Source organism: Lissotriton vulgaris, chromosome 5 (genome assembly GCF_964263255.1).
Source record: "Lissotriton vulgaris chromosome 5, aLisVul1.2, whole genome shotgun sequence".
Classification (NCBI taxonomy): Eukaryota; Metazoa; Chordata; class Amphibia; order Caudata; family Salamandridae; genus Lissotriton; species Lissotriton vulgaris.
In genome coordinates this window covers 1,178,062,237-1,178,081,198 of record NC_141693.1, presented here as the reverse complement: position 1 = coordinate 1,178,081,198, position 18,962 = coordinate 1,178,062,237, and the positions used below count along the sequence as shown (strand labels likewise).

The following is an 18,962-nucleotide window of genomic DNA, read 5'->3' as shown; positions in this document are numbered from 1 at the left end:
TCCATGATGAGTTGCTGCTGCATTCCATTCACCCTGCACAAAGCTCACACACTTATCTGAAGCACACCTTTCCCCACCCCGAGCACCCATACTGTCCTGAAGCTGGACAGTTGGTAGATCCATGGCCTTGTTTCTCTCTGAAGTGACCACGCTGCATGAGACGATGACATTGCAGTTGTACTTCTTTCTCCCTGCTTGAATCTCACTCACTGTCGTAAAGCCAGGTTAATTACGAGTGACGTCTACGGCACTGCAGTCTGTAAGATATAGGCTGGAAGAAGAGTACTGGTGTGCTAGGCAGGTGATTCTTACTTGGGGTAACATCCCTGAAGCTTCTTGCCACAAACTTCCTGAACATTGTCAATGTTGTGGAAGTTAGGTGTGTATTTGAATGCAGGTTTTGGATCTATGTTATTTTTATCATGTCTCGGTGCAAAGTATGTATGTGCATTCTGCCCAAATGGCCGAGTCCACCTATAGTTGTAAGACTGAAGGTATTGAAGAGAGCAGGAATTATTACAGGTAGCAGGTCTCTGCTTAGATTCTTGAACAAAGCATTATTTTAGTAGCTATGTGCGGAAAAAATAATCTTTTTGTTGGACCTGCTCAGCTTGGCAGATGAAACTCACATGCTTCTTTGCACATTTCAGAGAACATCCGATAATGCTTGGTTGATAGGACGCCCCTTTTTCACCATGTTGACTCAATTACCTGGCCATTGGTTTACATTTTTGTGTCGGTGCTCCCTAGGATAGGGTCTTATTAAAATATTGTTTCTTTTTCTTGTACCAGTGACTTATGCTTTCCTTTAATTCACATTTTGTGCACGCAAATAGAGAGGTTCAAGCACTCCAGCCCTCCTTCCTACCTGATCATGCACCTAGAGAAGGGAGCTGTTGTCATAGAGGGAAGAGGATACCTTGCTCCTCAACCCAGCAACACCGAACTCCCATGTGCGCCCAGATGCTTTAGCATTTATATGAGCGTTGCATGTAAGCCAGAGATCTCCTGGAGTCCATTACCCATCTGAAATATGTCAGTGGATGGTGAAAAGACAACATGTTTTAGAAAAGCCTCTTTTAGGCTGAGGTTCTTTTTCCATGGAATATACATGTATCCAATAAACATGTTAGTAGCACTTCTGCAGGAGTCTACCTCTCTCTATGATTGCATATCAAGAGACTGACCAAGGGTTTTTATTTATGATTTTCAAAATCCATTATTTTTTAAAGTGGGAAATGTTCACACAAGATTAGAGCGTTTACTCTGCCAATAAGGTTATTTGAAGGAGTCATTCACCTTTTATGGAACAACCTTGAAAAGTGATCGGATGAATACTAAAATAAAAATCTCAGCAGCCATTTGTATTAATGTCTGTGGTGAAGCTCTAGTTGTTGAACACAGCCTTTTCAGCATTGGGGATATTTCCATTATTGTTGCCACCTTTCTGTCTAAATCTGCTGTTGGTGGTAACCTATATTTCCACCCCCCACAAAGATTAAAGTAATGTTACAGTTAAGTGTAGCAATAAGGGTAAAACAGAAAACCTCTGAAATTCATGTCACCAGTTGTAATTTACTGAGCTAACTTTAAATTGGGTCACCACCATGTACTGCTCATGACATGTTAAATAGCATCACGATGACATCATCCAATGGATATGACATTTGACTGTTAGCTTATCATATTGGAATGTTTTGCGCAAGGTACACTTAGACCCAGTTTTCCATAACATTCGTAGTATTAATAGCGTATCCTTTTGCATCAAGCAGAATATGAGGTATATCTGTGAAATCACACACAATAAGTAAATATTATGCTCTTTTGTTCCACTGGTGCATGACAAATGTCAAACCCATACCCAATCTCCTTATATGTTATTTTAATTTTTACGAGACAAACGGGAGGGACAGAGGGGCAAGTTTAATGAGGTCCAGCATACATGCCCTAAAAAGACAGTGGGCAGAGAGGGTATGAAGTTCCTTGAGGTCTGAGTAAATCAAGTGAGGTTACAGGCTGGGAGATCGCCACTGGGTGGTCGTCTCACCTTGAAGGGGAAAAAAGGGAAGGGAGAATTCCCCTGTCAGAACTAGGGCTTGCTAGGTGAGTGAGAGCTTGGTGTCATGCTTCATCATATGAGACTGCCACTCGTCAGGTCGGCGCTGCAACACTGGATGGGCACCCAGTATGGGGCTCTTTGGCGGTGGTCTTTTGTTCCTGCCGATGGGTGCAGTGGGGGTGAGGGGCCTAGTGTGTGTAGATGTGGAGTGAGTGTATTTAAAACAGGCCAGTTAGTCCTAGTGATGATTTATTCTGGAAGGTAAACTGCCTGAGTAAAATCAGAAAGAGTGGCAGTGAACTAGATATAAGGTTTCTAGCTATGTATGCTCTACTCTATAGAGGTCAACATGTTTCGTGATCCTAGTGTCAGAAGGATCAACAGCACTTCATCAGGACCATGAATAACTATCTACACAACATAAGTGACGAGTCTACATACCATGTAATCAGGTAGGTACCCTGTATGTGGAAACGGAAGAAATACAGTATGATTATATACTCAATGTCACGTACAATTTACTCAGAAAAAAGGGTTGTGCTGGTGTAGTAGTGAACATACACCTATGCCATACACTGTGTGTGAGAAGTTGGCCTGATATATGATGCTCACTAGTTCTAGTGATCACCTTGTATCAGTCCAAATAACCCTTATGGTGATTGGTTGTAAGTCAACCTTATAGACCAGCTATCCTAATGGTAGCATGGACAAAGCAGTCTTAGACTAAACCCCTTGGCATGTGAAGCCAGCTGTTTTACCACATATAACCCCTTGAATACCAAATGAAAGGACACCACACAGGTTGTTATGAAAATAAACAAGATATTTATTACTAACAAAACACCTCTGAACTCTTTATGAGATCAGAGGGCTAAGCACATGACAAGACTCTTAAGAAAAATACGTTAAGTTGCACAAATTACAATGGTGCCCTAGGGGCACAACAAACCATATACTAAGTAAATGGTATAAGGAAATGGATAGAAGGAATGGAGCTGTCCAGAGGCTGTAGGATCGCTGGGACTACACTACCCTAACTTTAGGTAAGTAGCAGGAGGCCCACGGGACGCGTGTGCAGAGTGTGAACTCACACGCGAGATGCGGGACAAAGTCAATGGACAGTACAAATTACGAAAAGGTAAGTAAAAGACAGTTCCGACTAGCTAGGACTAAAACGACTGGATACCTGGACACTAGGAGAGTCAATCTACCCTTGAGCACCGAAATGCTCTCGTTACCTCACCCACGGGCTGCGGGTGCATAGGTGTGAAAGTGTGTCGGGTTTCCTCGTTGAAGTCTATGGAGCCTTGAAGAAAGATGCTGCAGGTGACCAGGAGGAAGCTGTCCGGAGCGATCCAAGGGTGGATCGAGGAAGATGAAGACCTGAAAGCAGGGGACAATGTTCAAAGTCACTAGCCAGTGACCGGAGTGGAACCAGGAAGGAACCAGATGCTGTCGTCGCGATCAGGTGAAGAGTGGATGCTTGACTCTGCAGCCACGTGGACCAGGTGGTGTGTTTGACGACCAGGGTGGAGGCAGGAGCTGTCCCACACAGGCTCTCGCTGTCGGCGGTGTTGGTTCCGGATTCGGCGTCAACAGGCCTTGGCAAAGGCAACCCACGTGGTGAGTGGAAAAGGCGTCTGGTGCGGACCAGGAGGGTCCGGGGTGCTTCTCCTTTGCAGGGAAGCAAGGGCCAGTCTGGAGCAACCAGACCAGCTGTGTGGATTTCAAGGATCGTCGTCTAGGAGGCCACTAGCCAGCCGGCAAGTGACCAGACAACGTGTCGAGCAGCAATCGAGCAAAAGGGACCCACGCAGATTTCGTGGATGCTGGAGGGCTGATCTTCTGTGCAGGAGCTGCTTGGGGCTGGGTCTTCTCAATCCCCAAAGCACTTTCTCGAGGATGCCTCTGAAGTCGTGCTGGAAGCGAAGTGCAGTTTCTCCAAGATGACCGGTCCCACGTGTCTCGTCGCACCCACGGAACTCAGCTATGCTGCAGATGTAGGTAGAGGTCGGAGAGGTCTGGAAGTCCGGATCTCGTCGGGCTCTGAAGTCTGGTTCCGGTAGGAAGGACGACAAAGTGAACCGCTAGGACACTTGATGGTGCCTGCAGATGCAGGGTGGTCACTCCTTGGCCACAAGGGAGATTTCTTCAGTCTTCTGTGGAGCAGAACGTCAAAGTCCAGAGTTTCTTCTTTGTAGTTTCAAATCAGGATTAATCTAATTTGGAATGGGACCAGCTCCTACCTTTATTCTCCTAAAGGGGGCTGTACTATGACTAGGTCCCTCCTATGGGTGGGACCAGGAACACCCCCTATCCTTTGTCCGGTTTCGCGCCAGAGCTGGGGCTGGAGTGCCCCAGCAACTGGTTTGAACCGGGGTATGCGCAGGGACACCTTGTGTGCCCCAGGCATGTCTCATTCGTTTCAGCCTGTCCTACCTCAATACACAAAATCCTGTCTGGGGTGGTGCTAGCACCTCCCAAGGCAGGAAACCCTTTGTCCGAGCCTCCCTCGCTGGAAGGACTCCTAGCAGCAGGAGGTCAGACTTGTGTCTGTTGTGGCAGCATCCATTTTGTGATGCTGAGACTTGATTTAATTTTAACCGGGGTTCACAGTTACATACATGTTGTGTACGTCTAAAAGGGTGGAATTCTACCCCGTCGCCAGAACTGGCGAGGGGGTAGTATTCCAATTCGTATGGCACCTTACTCGACATGTTTTGATAATGCTATGCCAAAGTTAGCAATACCTGCGAGGATCATAATGCAATTAAGAGTATATGGCATAGCGTTATCATGGAAACAGCTAAAGGACTTGGTTCCGAAAGCTGCAGACAGGCTCAGCTCATGCTAGAGCACCATCTCACATAATTCCAAGCACTCTGCCTCCAGGATTGTTGAGGCCTGCCATAGGAATTACTTATAGGAGTATATGTGTCCATTTTAGGGTTAGATATAGGTATACTATATCTATAGCAAAGGGTGATTACACCACCTTGCCCCAGCTGTGTTACCAGCCAGTTGTGTCTGTTTAGATGGCCAGTCAGGGGTGGCACAATACATGCTGCAGGCCCTGGTAGGCCTTGGGTGCACCTATGCCCTGGATACCTATGGTACACTGTACAAGGACTTACAAGAGTAACCCAATACCAATTGGTAAATGCACCTAAAGTACATGGATGTCAATTTAGAGAGAGAACAGCTAGGCTGTGGGTCTGATTAGCAGGCCCACAGCCAGGGAAAGTCATAAACCAGTGAAGCAAAAAGCAAATATCTGGGTTGACCATAGGATTGCAGACCCTACTCTCCTACATACCCCCCCCCCCCAAACTTAGGGGCATTAAACTAACCTTGACCAGGTGAGTCTTCTTGTTATAATTGGAAATACCTGGAGAGACCATCTGCATTGTCATGGTCAGTCCCTGGTCTGTGCTCCACTGTAAAGTCCATCCCCTGTAGGGAAATGGACCACCAAAGAAGTTTGGGGTTTTCACCCTTCATTTGATTTAGCCACAAGAGGGGCTTATGGTCTGTCTGAATCTTGAAGTGAGTTCCAAACAAGTATGGCCTCAACTTCTTCAGGGCCCAAACCACAGCGAAGGCCTCCCTCTGAATAGCTGACCAACGTTTCTCTCTAGGGGTCAGCCTTCTGCTTATAAAAGCAATGGGCTGGTCATGACCATCATTATTCAGTTGAGATAGAACAGCTCCCACACCCAACTCAGAAGCATCTGTTTGGACAATGAAAGTTATGGAGTAGTCTAGACTCTTGAGAATAGGTGCAGTACACATGGCCTGCTTCAGGCCATCAAATGCCTTCTGACAGCTAACTGTCCACTGAACTTTCTTTGGCATTTTCTTGCTTGTCAGGTCATTGAGTGGGGTCCCAATGGTCTCATAATTTCTGACAAATTTCATTTAGTAACCAGACAGGCCCAAGAAAGCTCTGACCTGTGTCAGGGTGATTGGAGGAGCCCAGTCCTTTATGGCCTGTATCTTGCTGTCCAATGGTTGAACCTGGCCTCCACCACAGGGTGGAAAATGCTTTTTTGGCCTTGGCATCCTCAGCTAACCTGATTTGCCAATAACCAGCTGTCATGTCAAATGTACTCAAGAATTTGGCAGAAGCCAATTTATCTATGAGTTCATCTGCCCTAGTATTGGATGGGCATCTGTCTTAGTGACAGCATTGAGACCCCTGTAGTCTACACGAAAAACCTCATCTCTCTCTTACCATCCTGGGTGTGAGGGTTTGGCACTAGAACTACAGGACTAGCCCAAGGGCTCTCTGAGGGTTGAATGACTCCCAATTCCAACGTCTTTTGTACTTCTTTCTTTATGCAGTCCCTGACGTGGTCAGGTTGCCTGTAGATTTTACTCTTTATAGGCAGACTGTTACCAGTGTCCATCTCATGGGTGCACCAGTTTGTCTAACTGGCTGTCAGAGAGAACATGTGTCTAAAGGATTGAAGAACCTGTTTGCAATCCTTTTGCTGATGCTCAGAGAGGCCGTCAGAAAAGACCACACCATCTACTGATCCATCATCAGGGTTCTGAGTGAGCAGGTTTGGGAGAGGGTCACTCTCTTCCTCCTGTCCCTCATCTGTGGCCATGAGCAAGCCCATGTCCTCCCAGTCAACAAATGCCTTGAGCCTGTTCACATGAAGTACTCTGTGAGGGCTCCTGGGAGTTCCAAGGTCCACCAGGTAGGTGACCTCTCCCTTCTGTTCAATGATGGTATTGGGTCCAGACCGTTTGTCTTGGAGAGCTGCTGGGTCCACTGGCTCCAACACCCACACCTTCTGCCCAGGCTGGTAAACGATAAGGACATCCTTTTGGTCATGCCAAGCTTTTTGAAGTTCTTGGCTGGCCTCAAGGTTTTTGGATGCCTTATCCATGTACTCTGCTATCCTGGAGCGGAGACCAAGTACATAGTCCACTATGTCAAGCTTAGGCGTTTTGAGAGGTAACTCCCATCCTTCCTTCACAAGACATAGGGGTCCTCTTACAGGATGCCCAAATAGAAGCTCAAAAGGGCTGTAGCCAACCCCCTTCTGTGGGACCTCTCTGTAAGCAAACAGAAGGCAGGGTAAAAGGATGTCCAATCTTCGCCTAAGCTTTTCAGGTAACCCTTTTATCATCCCTTTTAGGGTCTTGTTGAATCTCTCCACAAGCCCATTGCACTGTGGATGATAGGGGGTGGTGAATTTGTAATGTACACCACACTCCTTCCACATTGCAGTCAAGTATCCTGACATGAAGTTTGCACCTCTGTCAGAGACAAGCTCCTTAGGAAACCCCACTCTGGAGAAAACTCCAAGTTGGGCCCTGGCCACCACAGGAGCTGTAGTGGTCTTAAGGGGAATAGCTTCTGGATACCTGATGGCATGATCCACTACCACCAGTATAAATCTGTGCCCAGATGCTGTTGGGGGGGGGGGGGGGTCCATTGGTCCAACAATGTCTATCCCCACTCTTTCAAAACGGTACCCCCACCACAGGTAGTGGTATGAGGGGGGCCCAGATGCTGTTGGGGGGGTCCATTGGTCCAACAATGTCTATCCCCACTCTTTCAAAACGGTACCCCCACCACAGGTAGTGGTATGAGGGGGGCCTTTGTTGTGCCACCTGATTTGCCACTGGCTTGACAGGTGACACATGAGCGACAAAACTCTTTGGTGTCTTCAGACATATGAGGCCAGTGAAAGTGAGGGACAAGCCTGTCCCAAGTCTTGTTCTGGCCTAAGTGACCTGCAAGGGGAATCTCATGGGCTAAGGTAAGAAGGAAACCTCTCAGAGACAAGGGGATGAACAGCCTCCTGGTAGCACCAGGCTTGGGGTCTCTTGCCTCAGAGTATAGGAGTCCATCATCCCAGTACACCTTGTGAGTACCTGTAGCATTCCCTGCAGCCTCAGCAGCAGCCTGCTGTCTTAGGGGATCAAGAGAGGAACAGTCTAACTGTGCCTGCCTCAAGTCTCCCCTGGAAGGTCCCCCTGACCCAAGAAACTCAACCTGATCAGGTTCAAGCTCCTCTAGGACAGTTCCTTCTGGGGTCTTTGGGTCAGCCTCCTGAGAGGGCTGATCCTCACCTTGAGGCAGGGGGGAAGGCACTGCCTTAACCTTACTGCTCTTTCTCTTGGGTAGTGTCTGGTCCATTGTTCCAGGATCCAGCACTTGTTCAGCTGGGCATTTCTTGGCCTGTGACCTAGTCACAGCAAGGACATATGTTGACAAACCTAACATTTCCACATGAGTCCTATACTCCACTTCTGACCATAAGGAGGATTCCAAATCATTGCCCAAAAGACAGTCCACTGGGAGGTCTGAACTAACTACAACCCTTTTGAGGCCAGTTACCCCTCCCCAGGAGAAGTTAACAACTGCCATACTGTGATTGGTAGTGACATTGCTAGCATTGGTCACTAGGTAGTCTGAACCTAGTATTACCTGATCAGGGTCCACAAAGTTTGGTGTCACCATAGTGACACTGACAAAAGTGTCCCTGTAGGCCTGAGCCATTTTTCCATTGATTAAAGGAGTCTGTCTGTATTTGCCCAGAGTACTGGGACTTACAGTAGGGGTCATATCCATGTCCCCACTACAAACAAGAACAGCCTGAGTAGGTATTCTGACTAAGTCCGAATCCACCTCAGTTCCCAGGGTTAACCCAACCATGGCCTTGTGGGGTGCACTACCACTACTAACTGTACTAGGGGGTGCAGGTGCCTTAGGGGCAGTAGTGGTAGGAGCTGTGCCTTTCGCTGTGCACTCACTAAACCAGTGAGTCTTACTTTTACAGTATTGACGCCATGGTTTTCTTGGAACATCAGTCTTCTTCTTTTGGGAATTCTGGGACCCACCCTCCTTAGATTGTTGGGGCCCTGTTGAAGACTTCTGGTCATTTTGCTGATTCTGATTACCCTTTTGGTCTGCTTTCTTCTGGCCACCACCCTGGTTCTGGTTCTGCTGCTTGACCCTTGTCCTGACCCATCTGTCTGCCTTCTTTCCCAATTCTTGGGGAGAGGTCAGATCTGAGTCAATCAAGTGCTGATGCAACAACTGTTTCTGACAATTATTTAAGATTTGCTCTCTCATAATTAGATTATACAATCCTGTGCAATCAGTAACTTTACTTCCCAGTACCCAGCCTTCCAAAGCCTTAGTGGCACAATCAACACAGTCAGTCCAATCCTGAGACTGTTTTCTGGGTGTCTCTGAACATCCACCTGTACTGTTCAGTTGTTAAGCCAAACCCATCAATCAGTGCATTTTCAGGACTTGGTAATCATTAGCATCGTCAGCTCTAACAGTGAGGAGCTTATCTCTACCTTTACCTTCAAAGGAGAGCCACAAGATAGCTGCCCACTGACTCTGGGGTACCTGCTGTACTGTGCAGGCCCTCTCCAGAGCAGTCATCCATTTGTGGATGTCATCTCCTACTTTATAGGAGGGCACTATTTTGTTCAGGTGTCTAGTATCAAAACTCCTGTCTTTATCTCTAGGAATAATGATGCCACCAGTGGGTCCTAACCCACTCACTTTCTGCTCTCTGGCAAAGGCAAGTTTCTCTTTGGCAAGGGCAAGTTCTTCCCTTTGGATCCTCAGACTCACTTCCTTCATCTTTGCTTCATGTTCTCTTCTCTGAGGGGATGTTATCCCTCTCTGAGAAGATGCATGAGAGACATGGGAGTGAATAGATCTGTTAGAGCCTCTGGAGTGAGACCTAACTTGTCTATTCCCAAGGTTAGGCCTGCTTGTGGATAGGTCTTGGGCTCCCCCAGTTCCATCCCCATGTAGGCTTACGTTGGCCCTGGTAAGTCTGCTGACTATAGCTTGGCCATTGTCTACCTCTCCATCAGAGGAGTTCCCATCTTCCTCACCATCTACATCTTCTGTTTCAGGGAGGTTAGATTCAGGGTCACCTTCTAAGGGGGCATGCTTCCATCTGCTGAATTAGAGGGGCCTGGGTTAGAAGCCCTTCTAGCATCATATGTCTCTAAGAGACCTAACAGAAAAGGAAGGGTAGGGTTAGAACCCTGTTTCAATTTCCTGGAGGTACACAATTGTCTCATCTCCTGGAAGTTGAGTGCTGCATATCTGGAAAGGACCTGTGGAGGGTCACTAATCACAGGTGGAGCCACTGCGTTCTCTCCTGTGATAGACATGCTTTCTAGTGAGGTTTAAGTGGTGCACTTACCTACACTATGGGTTTTCTTACTGATTCCTTGCTAAGAGTTGTAGTCAGGGTGTGCTACTCCCTTTCTACTACAACAGCTGGTTCAGTAGAACTCAAGAGTATTTCTAAGCTTTGTTATATGTACCTATGGTACCTATGTGATCTTCCAAATGATATCTCAAGATTATATTTGGTAAAAACAACAGCAAGCTCAAATCCCAACCGCTGCACACCAATGTGAGAAATTGGCCTGATATATGATGCTCACTAGTTCTAGTGATCACCTTGTAAATGTAAATGTAAATGTAGGTATACTTATATAGCGCAACCTGTCACCACAAAGGGCATCCTGGCGCTTGCCTAGGGAACCCGCCCTGGTATTCCCCTGTGAGAAGCCCCGACAGGGTGTCCACAGGGTGAAAGTCAGGCATCCCACCGCGAGGGGCCGTTGTGGAGATTAAGCAAGCTATTGCCCAGAGTCGCAGAGTGTGAACCCATGAGTCGAGGAGGCACCGGGACGAGAATTATCGAGTCCGTGGAATTTTTAGCCCAAGCCCCGTCGAGGCGGGGAATTGAACCCTGGTCCAGGACCGATCTCAGATTCCGGGTCTGCCGCCTCTAACCCCTGAGCCACACTTCTCCACTTCTCTTGTATCAGTCCAAACAACCCTTATGGTGATTGGGTGTAAGTCAACCTTATAGACCAGCTATCCTAATGGTAGCATGGACAAAGCAGTCTTAGGCTAAACTCTTTTGGCATGTCAAGCCAGCTGTTTTACCACACATGAAAGGACACGACACAGGTTGTTATGAAAATAAACAAGATATTTATTACTAACAAAACACCTCTAAACTCTTTATGAGATCATAGGGCTAAGCACATGACAAGATTCTTAAGAAAAATATGTTAAGTTGCACAAATTACAATGGTGCCCTAGGGTCACGACAAACCATGTACTAAGTAAATGGTATAAGGAAATCGATAGAAGGAATGGAGCTGTCCAGAGGCTGTAGGATCGCTGGGACTACACTACCCTAACTTTAGGTAAGTAGCAGGAGGCCCACGGGATGCGTGTTCAGAGTGTGAACTCACACGCGAGATGCGGGACAAAGTCAATGGACAGTACAAATTACGAAAAGGTAAGTAAAAGACAGTTCCGACTAGCTAGGACTAAAACGACTGGATACCTGGACACTAGGAGAGTCAATCTACCCTTGAGCACCGAAATGCTCTCGTTACCTCACCCACGGGCTGCGGGTGCATAGGTGTGAAAGTGTATCGGGTTTCCTCGTTGAAGTCTATGGAGCCTTGAAGAAAGATGCTGCAGGCGACCAGGAGGAAGCTGTCCGGAGCGATCCAAGGGTGGATCGAGGAAGATGAAGAACTGAAAGCAGAGGGGACAATGTTCAAAGTCACTAGCCAGTGACCGGAGTGGACCCAAGAAGGAACCAGATGCTGTTGTCGCGATCAGGTGAAGAGTGGACGCTTGACTCTGCAGCGACGTGGACCAGGTGGTGTTTTCGACGACCAGGATGGAGGCACGAGCTGTCCCATGCAGGCTCTCGCTGTCGGCGGTGTTGGTTCCGGATTCGGCATCAACCCACGCGGTGAGTTGAAAAGACGTCTAGTGCGGACCAGGAGGGTCCGGGGTGCTTCTCCTTTGCAGGGAAGCAAGGGCCAGTCTGGAGCAACCAGACCAGCGGTGTGGATTTCAGGGATCGTCGTCTAGGAGGCCACTAGCCAGCCGGCAAGTGATCAGACAACGTGTCGAGCAGCAATCCAGCAAAAAGGCCACACGCAGATCTCGTGGATGCTGGAGGGCTGATCTTCTGTGCAGGAGCTGCTCGGGGCTTGGACTTCTCAATCCCCAAAGCACTTTCTCGAGGATGCCTCTGAAGTCGTGCTGGAAGCGAAGTGCAGTTTCTCCAAGATGGCTGGTCCCACGTGTCTCGTCGCACCCACGGAACTCAGCTGTGCTGCAGATGTAGGTAGAGGTCGGAGAGGTCTGGAAGTCCGGATCTCGTCGGGCTCTGAAGTCTGGTTCCGGTAGGAAGGACGACAAAGTGAACCGCTAGGACGCTTGATGGTGCCTGCAGATGCAGGGTGGTCACTCCTTGGCCACAAGGGAGATTTCTTCAGTCTTCTGTGGAACAGAACGTCGAAGTCCAGAGTTTCCTTCTTTGTAGTTTCAAATCAGGATTAATCTAATTTGGAATGGGACCAGCTCCTACCTTTATTCTCCTAAAGGGGGCTGTACTATGACTAGGTCCCTCCTATGGGTGGGACCAGGAAGGGGGGTGGTTACACCCCCTATCCTTTGTCCGGTTTCGCGCCAGAGCTGGGGCTGGAGTGCCCCAGCAACTGGTTTGAACCGGGGTATGCACAGGGATACCTTGTGTGCCCCATGCATGTCTCATTCCTTTCAGCCTGTTCTATCTCAATACACAAAATCCTGTCTGGGGTGGTGCTAGCACCTCCCAAGGCAGGAAACCCTTTGTCCGAGCCTCCCTCGCTGGAAGGACTCCTAGCAGCAGGAGGTCAGACTTGTGTCTGTGGTGGCAGCATTCCTTTTGTGATGCTGAGACTCGAGTTAACTTTAACCGGGGTTCACAGTTACATATATGTCGTGTTCCTCTAAAAGAGTGGAATGCTACCCCCGTCGCCAGAACTGGCGAGGGGATAGTATTGCAATTCGTATGACACCTTACTCGACATGTTTTGATAATGCTATGCCAAAGTTAGCAATACCCGCGAGGATTATAATGCACTTAAGAGTATATAGTATAGCGTTATCATGGAAACAGCTAAAGGACTTGGTTCCGAAAGCTGCAGACAGGCTCAGCTCATGCTAGAGCACCATCTCACATAATTCCAAGCACTCTGCCTCCAGGATTGTTATGGCCTGCCATAGGAGTGACTTATAGGAGTATATGTGTCCATTTAGGGTTAGATATAGGTATACTATATCTATAGGAAAGGGTGATTACACCACCTTGCCCAGCTGTGTTACCAGCCAGTTGTGTCTGTTTAGATTGCCAGCCAGGGGTGGCACAATACATGCTGCAGCCCCTGGTAGGCCTTGGGTGCACCTATGCCCTGTGTACCTATGGTACACTGTACAAGGACTTACAAGAGTGACCCAATACCAATTGGTAAGTGCACCCAAAGTACATGGATGTCAATTTAGAGAGAGAACAGCTAGGCTGTGGGTCTGATTAGCAGGCCTGGTATGAAAATAGGGGGCCCCTACCTTACAGGATAAAGCCTAGCAGGGAAACTATACTTTTAGGAAAAAAGGAATTTGCACCGGGTTATGTGCAAGGATTTAAATCACCCAGTTAAGACGCTGAAAGAAGATTCAGGTACTAGTGAATTTTTATATAAACTATTTTTTGTTTAATTTTATTGAGTTGTATCAAAAAAGTTTGTTCACATATTTGTATCTATATTTTTTATAAAAACTTTACATATTTTGTGACTATACACAAAGCATCCTGTTACCAATGACCATATACACAAATCAATAAATCACAAACACAGATAAATCTCAATGAGTTGATCAATCTTTTGGTGAAATACATTACCAATTCCTCTTCAACACGTTTCGGCGGTTAGCCTTCCTCAGGAATTCTGTATTTGCTATCTCTAACACATTGATATTGATCAGATGACTGTAAAGGACATTCTATGTTGTTCCCGATTTAAAAAGGTAGATGTAACCTTCCTGGTGATTTCTAGTGCTCGTATTCTGCGCCCGTAATGATCTGCTTATGATAGAAATATGTGGACAAAGTAAGGATCCTGTAGAAGATGAGTCATTAGGAATCCTGATTTAAATCTATATTTTCCTGTGGCAGGTGGGAGATGATGAGGTTTGTTTATAACGAGCAGCCAGTCCTTCTGTGTCCCAGTCTCTTCCGTCTGTGATTAGCAGGCCCACAGCCAGGGAAAGTTGTAAACCAGTGAAGCAAAAAGCAAAAGTCTGGGGTGACCATAGGATTGCAGACCCTACTCTCCTACACTGTGCTCGAGGTATAGTGAAAATCCAAGACTCATGCGTCCATTATGGAATGGAAAGCCTGCTGTACAGGCAGGCACATTTAAAATGAAATAAAACATTGGACTAAAGGACATGCATTAAAACCATATATTAGGCTGCACAGACAAACTGAAATAAGGCTCACCAAAGTTACTGCCTGGTTTTGCACCCAAGTATTTAATACGTTTTAGCTCTGAAGCGCCAACTGCTCCCAGCTAAGACGATTGAATAAGGCTGATTGCTTTTTTAAGTGCGGCTTGTGCGCCGGGTTAAGCTGAAAAGAAAGGTAGGCGCCTTCCACTAAGCTGTGCTTTCACGTGCCTGTAAAGAAAACACAGAACAAACATGCATGCAGCATTGGGTAAGAGGCTGTCCTCCTGGATAACACTTGTGCCTGTTGTGTGCACAATCACTCTTAACCAAATTTAACACACTGAATATACCCCTGTATACACATGTATGTTGCGTCCGAACCGTTGTCAATGTAGACCGCTCACAGAGACGAGTGTCAAACACTTCTTCCAGTGTGTGATGCACTTCTGCATGACTTTTAGAAGCGTGCCCCTAATCAAAGCTACCGTAAGCGGAATCAAGGACGCCTTTGGTGAGATACCCACACCAAAGACAGAAATCAAAACGCTAGGAGTCTGGCTGGAACCGAACCTCACCATAAAGACCCAGGCAACCAAGACCGCTGGAACATGTTTTGGCCTCCTGCGGTCAATTCGCAAAATTCTCCCTCTCCTCCCCCCCCTCTCCAGGAAACTTCTGGTTCAAGGGCTCATCTTAGCCCGGCTTGACTTCCGTAACGCCGTCTACCTCGGCGCACCGGAATTCACCTTGGCCAAACTCCAACGGGCACAAAACGCCGCGGCGAGGCTCATTATGAACCTCCCTCCCAGAGCCTCTGCCAAACCGGCCCTCAAGGCTCTGCACTGGCTTCCTGTCCGCCAGCGAGTAGAGTTTAAAGCCCTGTGCACCAGCCACAAACTCATCAATGGTGCCGGCCCAGCCGCCCTGAAAGACCTGGTCGCCCCCTACAAAGCCCCCAGAACACTTCGCTCTGACGACGAACATCTGGCCATTGTTCCAAAATTTAAGAAGGCTCGTACCGGTGGCCGTCGCTTCTCTGTCAAAGCCTCTGCAGGATGGAACGCACTTCCTCGCAATCTGCGTCTGGAACCCTGTCACGCCCTCTTCCGGAAAAAACTAAAAACCTTCCTATTTCCCAAATAGTTCTCCCGGTCCTTCTCCTCCTGGTTCTCACAAGTCTATAGCGCGGGGATGCCAACGGGTCACCAGGCGCTCTATAAATCATAAAATAAATAAATAAATAAGACACAAACCTAAACACATCTTTATTGCATCCAAACATAGAATGCTCTACACATCCATCATCAAATGAACACACCAAAGAAACACATTTCCATGGATGTTCAGACATTAAAACATGCAAACCCCTCTGTGTGCTAAGCCTTCATACAATCTTACATACACCCCAGAGTTCCACACAGACTCAATACACACAGGTTTCACTGTTCCACACGTACCGAATGCAGATCTGTCCCCACTTTTTGCACTTGTGTTTAAACCTTTATTAACAACGACACAAACTTTCGTCCCAGAAACTAAAAGGGGCAAAACAAGTTAGCTTATGCATGTTACATATGTGGTGTCTGTATCATGGCGGAAGGCAACAGTGCGTTGTACAGAGTTGAAGGCATAGACACAGTCGGAGGGTTTGGGAAGATGGACTCTTCACTGTGCCACTATGGGTGTCTTCAGCGGGGTGTGTCTCTAGCGCTTCTCAAATTGAAGAAGGAGAAGGACCTTCCTGATAGGTACTGGGCTGTGGTTCTCCTTCCATATATGGATGGAGAAATCTGGTTGCCTGTATTTTTCTTTCTTCCACTTCCCTGTCTTCAGTACCAATATAACTTAAAGTCGCCCTTTAATAGTGGCAGTAAGGAGAAAAAAATATTCAGGGACAGATAAATACTCCATACTCTATTAGTCTACACCAACACGCCCATTCCTTTAAAACAAACAACACAAAAGTGACCTGAAAAGACGTTAAGGAGGTAAACTATCACAAAACCATGACAAAATATTAAGAAAGTGACCACTTTTACAAAACTCTGCTAAACTCAGCACTCACTGTCGTAAAATATAACATTAAAAGACATTCACCAAACGTACAAAAGCCGACCAATTTGCAAGCTAAAAGCTTGATGATATCACAAACACTGCATTCTGACATGAAAACCAAAAATACAATCTACCTTTGAAAATCATAAAACATTAAATAACATGGTTGCACAATGAGTAATCAATATAACACAATAAAGATAACACATCAGTAATCGATGTTGAGGGAGGGTTGCTTTAAAAGCTTCACTTTTGAATTTCTTTTCCTTTTCCTTTTTTTTTTTAGATGTAATAATGTTGGCTGTAACCAATAAAACCTGTTATTAGGTCAAATTGACTCATAAATGTACATTCACAGGTTTATGGCTGCAGTGCAAACGTCAAGTTCCATTTTCTCACACCAGTATAATTAGCATAAAAAATCACTACTTCATAGATTCCATGGTACCAGGATTTTACAGGAGAAAACAGCTGGGCCCAGACTCGCAGGGCTAAGATGTTACATCACTGCACTGATGTAACCCATAATGCTTTAGTTCTTGTTACATGGCTTTAGCTGTATTGTCTTTGCATGAAAAGCAACCAATTATACATATCCATTACTTTCATTCGCTATGTATTGATTTGTTGACCAGGCCTTTCAGCAGAGCAATGACCGTAGTATGTGTATTTGAGCATTTACAAATAGTTAGTAGAAATGGGGATTCTTCGGTGAGGATAGTTGGGCCTTAATGGAGACATTTACGTTGTGGACAGCAGTTTTACCACATACAACCACACGTTAGCTAAATCTGTGTCCGCCATATTTACAAAACAGTGGTCCATGTTCGAGTAAGAACGTGATCTTTCTTTAAAGGTGTTGCAAGTAGATCTGATCAAGACTTGCATTAAGTTCCATAATGGTCAATTGTAGTGATTGAGCAGGCAGGGATTGTGATGACTGGGTGAGATAGGAATGGTCAAAGCACCTGGTGCCTTCGTCAACTAAAATAAGTATTTTGAACTTTGGCCTTTGCTTAGCAAGTAGCCAACTCCCTTACTGTATGAAGACCTGCCAAGAGTGATGTGCTGTGAGAGGGAGGCCATTGTGACCCCCTTCCTTCTCGACCAGTCATGAATTCTATGTCGGGAATAATTATTCATAAACTTTCTCCCTTCATTTCTCAAGCAACATCATGTAACAAACATGGAGAACTACAACTTCGTAGAGGACTCTAACCAGTATTTATAAGAATGCATGCCATGCTCCTGAGAACTTTAAGTCTAAATAGCTGTAGGCTTTTAGGGTCTAAGTGAAACGCTGCAGTACTACTATTCATAAGCCAGGAGGTTTGGTGAGGTTAAAGTGTTTGCTGCCAATCATCTTCCAAATTCTCTGTTGGTAAAGCTTGTCCCATGTATGACAGATCTGCCACACGTATGCAAGCTCGGAATATCTCTTATTTTCTCGACCTTTCTGATACTGTAGCTGTCATTCTAGTCACAAATTGTGATTAGGTCTACAATTTGTATTCATCAGAATCGGACTATCAAATCTACCAAATGTTAAAAAGTACAACACACAAGGGTGCCAGACTCCTTGCCAGCCTTAATGAAAGGGACGTTGCACTCTCCATCCTTTAAACATTCACTTACTGCCAGGTAGAAGAAGAATCTACATCAAAATCCGATGCCTGGCCTACAGCCGCCTCACAAGAGCGGTCCATGGAAGCATCAGCAAAAACATTGCACCAAACAAATTCTAAAGGCACCTCAGATCAGCCAAACTGTGCATCAGCCCTGATTCAAACACATTGGCTGAGAAGATTAATGCTTCTTGGTTCCCGGCTGTCAATGTCCTTTACCATAGTTCATGACAGGGCACTTTTGCATTGAGGAAAACGGCACTCAGCACTCCACATATAGGACTGCATTTGATGACACAACAAATAATCACCAAGTATAGGTGCTGTAGAAAAGTAGGAACTGCTTTCATTGTCACTCCCACTTTTTGCTGGTGTCATTATGTTTTACTAACTAGTCTGACTGGGATCCGGCTAATATGGACCCCATTATCTGTGATTCTTTTCTAAATTGGACTTGGTGAGTACTTGGGTACACTCCAGATTAGCTACTGGTGTACCCTGATAAGTCCCTAGTATATGGTACTAAGGTACCCCAGGGCATAGGTACACCAGCGGTCTCCCATGGGCTGCAGCATGTATTATGCCACCCATGAGAGACCACTCAAATTGTGACTACAGGCCTGCCATTGCAGCCTGTGTAAGCTGGTGCTAGCCCACTTACGACAGAAATACGTTTCCTTATATCGGAGGTCACTGTTCTTAAAACCTATAAGTCACCCTTAAGGCAGACCTTTCAATCCTGAAGGCAGGGTGCTTGCTTCAAAGTGTGAGGGTGCCCCTGCATGAGCAGGACACCCCTACAACCTTCGCAGACCATTCTCACGGGTTGTTAGTGCATCAGCCATTAAGATGCATAGAGTTGCCATGCGTCATTACGCAATGGCTATCTCTATACTGGCTGTAACCGAAACCT

General features: G+C 46.4%; 1 protein-coding gene across 5 annotated transcripts in view; it reads left to right on the top strand.

The window, feature by feature from the left end:
- ATE1 (arginyltransferase 1) overlaps positions 1-18,962 on the top strand; it is a 513,860-nt gene that overhangs the window by 175,424 nt on the left and 319,474 nt on the right. The gene's annotated exons all lie outside the window — the stretch shown is intronic.